Below are 6,000 nucleotides of genomic sequence, written 5' to 3' on the forward strand. Positions count from 1 at the left end.
GACCTCTGAGAAACTGTGTGTAAAAGGTACACACAAAATGCTTTACAGATAAATTCACAAACCAAATGGAAAAGAGCATCTATGCCTACCAAGAAAAGGAGCAATTATATGAAAACAACAAAACTTCCAAAATAAAAGAATTCCCAAAGTAAAAGCATACTAAAAAACAGAAATAGGGAATTGGGTATGATTTGGGACAGACAAGGGTAGTGGCACATAGACATACTAGGATCAGCAAAAGAAAGGATCCAAATATTGTATGTTATTATTTCAGTAAAATGTGTAAACATGTCCATACTGAGAAATATGACTTGGGACCAGTTCATTAAGTAAGTAGAAACACAAATACATAACACTCAGCTTTTTCTTTTAATAAGTGGTATTTTAGATACAAAAACATAAAAATATTATCTTTGCAGAAGAATTACACGTTTATCATTCAATCCTCGTTATACATTATTCCTAACAAACCTTAGTCATTTTTAAAACAACAATAAAGATGATAAATACTATATGAAAAGAAATATCCATACAAGTGACCACACATTAATCTTCACACTTTCACTGTTAGATTTAAAGATGTTTGAAGATAGTTAAAATTTGTTTTTCTAACTTAGCTAAGCATGGGGATATTTAAATTAGAATATATATTCAAAATAAAAGAACATTTTTAATTATTTGAATATTGTTACACCTCAAGGAAAGCATGAAATTTGAGGACTCCTGGAAAGGCCACACTCCTGTGAGGGTTATGGATCCGTAGCGTAATTACCATATAATATGGTAGCTCTACTATGAGAGCAGCGTGTCTTCTTAGAGGTGCTACCCAGAAGGCAAAGCGGGCAAAGCCATACTCTATGTTTGAGCCATGGAAAATGAGGATGGAAGGATAAATTTGAGCTCACTGAATTATGGATTTACAGGGGCTTGGGGGAAACTTGCTGTATTAATATAAATATGAAAGATGTATAAAATATTAAGTATCAGAAAAGTATTTCACTATCATTAGGACCATGTTTAGTTTTCTATACACCAGGAGAGTTTGAAAACAATATTCAGCCCTACCCTATACTTCTGAAATTACATTTTCCAGGGATATTTATAAACCTGAATTTAAAAACTTGAGAATTTCTTATTTTGACCACCTATATATTTTACACAGTGAGAAAACTGATAAAACTTTATTGAACATAAAATCTAGGCCTTTATTGAATTCACTCTTTACATTACAGTATTAAGTTTGTACCAAACCTTCCCTTGCCATGTTAACTGGCGGTTTTCACTAGGGCCAATGAACAATCTTAATTCTCCATTCATCATGGCTTCTTTCAATCATGGCTGCATATATAGCCAGCATGATCTTTCCCCATCAGATGTGATTTACTCTCTCCTCTTACATAATTGCACACCTAAAATGTATATAATTTTATTAACCAATGTCACCCCAACAAATTCAATAAATAAAAATATGAAAATAAAAAAGAATGCTTTAATGTCCTTTTTTTTCTAAAGATCACTAAAAGTCTGAAGTATTTGGCCCCTCCATAAATCTCCAGTGAAATTTAATGACATCCTCGAGTTTGCTTTCTTTGCTTAAAGAACTTTGGCTTCTTCAGGTCATCAAGCACAACACACTTCCTGTCCAGGTGCCTAATGTGATCAAATGAATGATCTGACAATGATATTTCCTTTGTGCCTCAAAAGTTTTCATTGATCATGCTGATAATGAAATTATTGTCTTTTAGGTTTTACCCTCTATTATACCTAGGCTAAATTCTCCACTCCATACACTATTCTTGACATCATTTTAATTTCCACAATTACACTGCTTCTTTTTTATGATAATAAAGTGAGTATTTATTAACAGAGTACATTTTCAAATTTTAAAATAATCTACAGATATGAATAATTTTTTTCATATTTCTCTCTTCTTTTCTCTTTTTAATGTTTTAATCTCTATTGTTGAGAGTATTACAGATATCACCCCTTTATTCCCCCTTCCCCCAGGTCTTCACCATCCTATTGTCTGTGTCCATGGGCAATAAGAATATGCATAGTTATTTGATTAATCTCTTCCCATCCCCTTCACCCCCCTTCCCTATGAGATGTGTCACTCTGTTCCATGATTCCATGGCTCTGGTCCTATTTTATTCATCATTTTATTGTCTTCATTAGATTCCACATATAAGTGAGATCATGTAATATTTGTCTTTCTCTGACTGGCTTTTTTTCACTTAGCATAATCATCTCTAGGTCTCTCTATGCTGTCTCAAAGGGTAGTAGATCACTGTGGTACATTTATACAATGAAGTATTACGCAGTTGTAAAAAGAAGGATCTACACTACTCTCTTCTTTATAAATACTTCCTTCCTACAGTTTCATCCAGCCCAAGGGTGAGCAAAAATTTTGGTAGAGTCAGAGAGTAAATATTATAGAATTTGTGGTCTTAGTGGCAAATTTGGGCAACTGTCTTTGCCACAAGACAAATAGTCTTGTATGTTTTACATTTTACACTTAAAAATGTAAAAACTATTTATACTAGGTAACTCAATGACCCACACAAAATCAGGCAGCAGAACAGATTTGGTTCCTGGTTTATTGTTTCCCAAATTCTGACATAGACACATGACTTTACTAGTAAACATGATCTACAAACCTATGATTATCAAACTGACATCTCTAGCCAAGTCATCTTCTTGATGCTACTTGATATTTCCAATTGGATTCTAACAGACATCTCAATTTAATGCAAAAATACAAATCAATCAATCACACACAGACTACCTACACCTCTGCCACTGACCTCAAACCTGTGTTATCAGACCTTCCCCATCTCAAGAAAAGACTGTATGTCCCTAAGCCCAAACACCTTTGTGTGATTCTTGATCTGCAAATCCTATCAACTTTATCTTCAAAACAACTTCTAATCTCAACCAATTTTCCCCAATGTTATTGTTACCATCTTAATCCCAACCACCATCAATTCTTACCTGGCAGGTGCAATAGTCATTTGAATCTGGATCTTCTCCATCTACTATTATACGTCTCCCTAATAGTACAACCTCTATACTGGAAATAGAAGGAACTGCATAACAGTAAATCATATATTCCATCTCTATCTTAAACCTTTTGATTCTTTTTGGATCTAAACATTTCCTTGAAAATCATAACTAATCTGTTCCCTGAGAGCCCCTCTCCTCATGTCCCTCCTGTGCCCTTCCTTCATTCCAGACAAACCAGTCTTCTTCCCAAGAAGATAGCAAGCTTATTTCTATTTAAGAACCTTTATATTTTCTCTTCTTTCAATCCATACACACCAAAGCTTCAAAGTACCTACGTCTCTTTTCATTCCAATCTCAAATGAAACATCACCTCCTCAGAGAGAGTTCCCTGACTTCCCTGTTGCTGGATCAGTGCCTTGCCACTTGCCAGTTATACTCAACCACATTATCACATCTAATCTTCTTCATGGTAGGACAGTTAATAGCCCTTCATAGCACTGATCATATTCTTGTATCTATTTCTTCTTCTCTCCTTACTACATTATAGCCACCTGAGTCTCTGCCTTCTTCATTGCTATAAACCCAGTGCCTGGCATATAGCAGGCACTCTATATCTATCTTTGATTTCCTTGTTAATTACTATGTATACACTAATCCTTTTTAAATTTTATTTTTCAATTACAGATTACATTTAATGTTATTTTGTATTAGTTTCGGGTGTATAGTATAGTGATTAGATGATCATATATTTACAAAGAGGTCCCCCAATATTTCAAGTATCCACCTGGCACCATATATAGTTATTACAATATTATTGACTATATTTCCTATGCTGTATTTTAAATCCTTGTAACAATTTTGTGACTACCAATTTGTAATTCTTAATCCCATCATGTTTTTCACCCAGCCCCTCCACCCTCCTCCCCTCTGGCAAATAATATTTTTACACTATATCTTATTTTCCTGTCTGTATTTTTCCCTTCATATCTCTCCTCTGACTATATATTCAATTTTTAAATGTATGTCATTTTGTGTCCTCAGAATTTCTTCTTTCAATATATTGTGAGAGCTTTATTTTCTCAAAAAACAAAACACCTATTTTAGGCAAAAAAAAGAAGAGAAAAGAAAAAGAAAGGCATGAAGACAAAACAGAGTAAGTATTTGCTTGGTATAAGGTGATACTTTCCTACCACAAAGACAACTATATCAGGAAACAAAGAAACAAAAATATTATATTTCCGGTTATTCCTGATTCCCAGATTTTGGAGCCAGTAAGTTTTCCTACTTTCTTGACCATGGTGATAGAAGAGATGCACTTACAGCTATTAACACATTACCACGGTCTACAGTTGGCTTCCAGAAACACAACTTAATATGGTATCAATTGATATGATAGTACTTCAGAAGCAATTTTATCAACATCTTTCAACAGAACAAATGACCCTTCTAATTGGCATCTTCAATTAAGTACCTAAAACTGATGAAGAATAAGCTATGCTAAAGTTTCATTGGATCACTATTCTAAAAAGCTTTCAAATTAATTAAAAAAGAAATATTCAGTAGTAGAAAAGAGATAAAAACCTTATTGTAATCAGTTTAAATAGAATTTAACAGTTCTTTAATAGAGTAGTTTGCTGTTTATTGCAAGAGTAATAAAGCAAAAGTCCTAAGTAGTGATCATTGTATCAGCTGAAAACTCAAAGTGAATTACCAGAAAGAAATCTCAATATCCTCCAATAGCTTCTTCCCATTTCATTCCAAACTAAAGCCAGTTATTATAATAGCCATTAAAATTACATAATCTCCATCCCTACCCCCCTACCCTGTTACTCTTGGATCTTTAAGTTCTCCCCACCATGTAAGCTTTGCTTGAGTACAATAGTTTTTTTTTGCTGTTCCTACAAAACACCAAACACACTTCTGCTCATGATTTACATACCTGTTGTACCCTTGCAGGTAATGTTCTTCTACCAAATCCCTGTGCTATTCAGGACCTCACCTCCTTGGACTCTCAATTGTCATCTTCCCTGTGAGGTCTTTCTAGACTATCTAATTAAAAATAACACTCTCAGGGTGGGTACCTATATAGATCATGTATCACAGACATGTATACTTAAAACCTATATAATCTTATTAACCAATGTCACACCAATAACTTTAATTTTAAAAAAAATGATGGCCACTATAATTTTTAAAAATTATCCCCTCAGAATTTTCTGATCCTCATCACAGAATTATTTCCATCATTTAACTATTTAAGTTGGCATATTTTACATATGTATGCTCACTATTTATCATGTGTCCCCCCACATTAAAACGCAAACTCCATAACAGCAGGACTTTCGTCTTTTTTTTATTGCTGTTACCTGCTCAATCACTAGTATCCAAAATGGTTCCTGGCCCAAGATAAATACTTTATAAACTTTTGTTAAGTACATGACTCTGAAGTCTAAACCATCAAGGAGCTTATAAATAGTAAGTAAGACACAAATGAACAATTATAGTGCATACTGAGAATTATAGATAAGGTGGTCTGTGAAGAGCGGCTACAGTGTTTGGACAGGTTCAAGCCTTGGACCAGGGGTCCTCAAACTTTTTAAACAGGGGGCCAGTTCACTGTCCCTCAGACAGTTGGAGGGCCGGACTATATTTAAAAAAAAAACTATGAACAAATTCCCATGCACACTGCACATATCTTATTTTGAAGTAAAAAAACAAAACGGGAACAAATACAATATTTGTATTTGCATGTGGTCTGCGGGCCATAGTTTGAGGACCCCTGCTTGGACTAATGAGAGGGCAGAATCTTCTCATGGCCACGTGCAAGTCCCAGCTTGGAGGGCATAGCCCTCTCAGCACAATTATAGCCAACGCTATAGTTGTAAGCTTGAACCTATGGTCGTGGCCCCACGTGCCTGAGTGATGTGGGCTTGATAGAGTTCAGGTGCATGTAATTGAGTAGGATTGAAACCCAGAGAATGTTGTAAACATTTTGAC

The sequence above is a fragment of the Myotis daubentonii genome, chromosome 3 (genome assembly GCF_963259705.1).
Source record: "Myotis daubentonii chromosome 3, mMyoDau2.1, whole genome shotgun sequence".
Lineage (NCBI taxonomy): Eukaryota > Metazoa > Chordata > Mammalia > Chiroptera > Vespertilionidae > Myotis > Myotis daubentonii.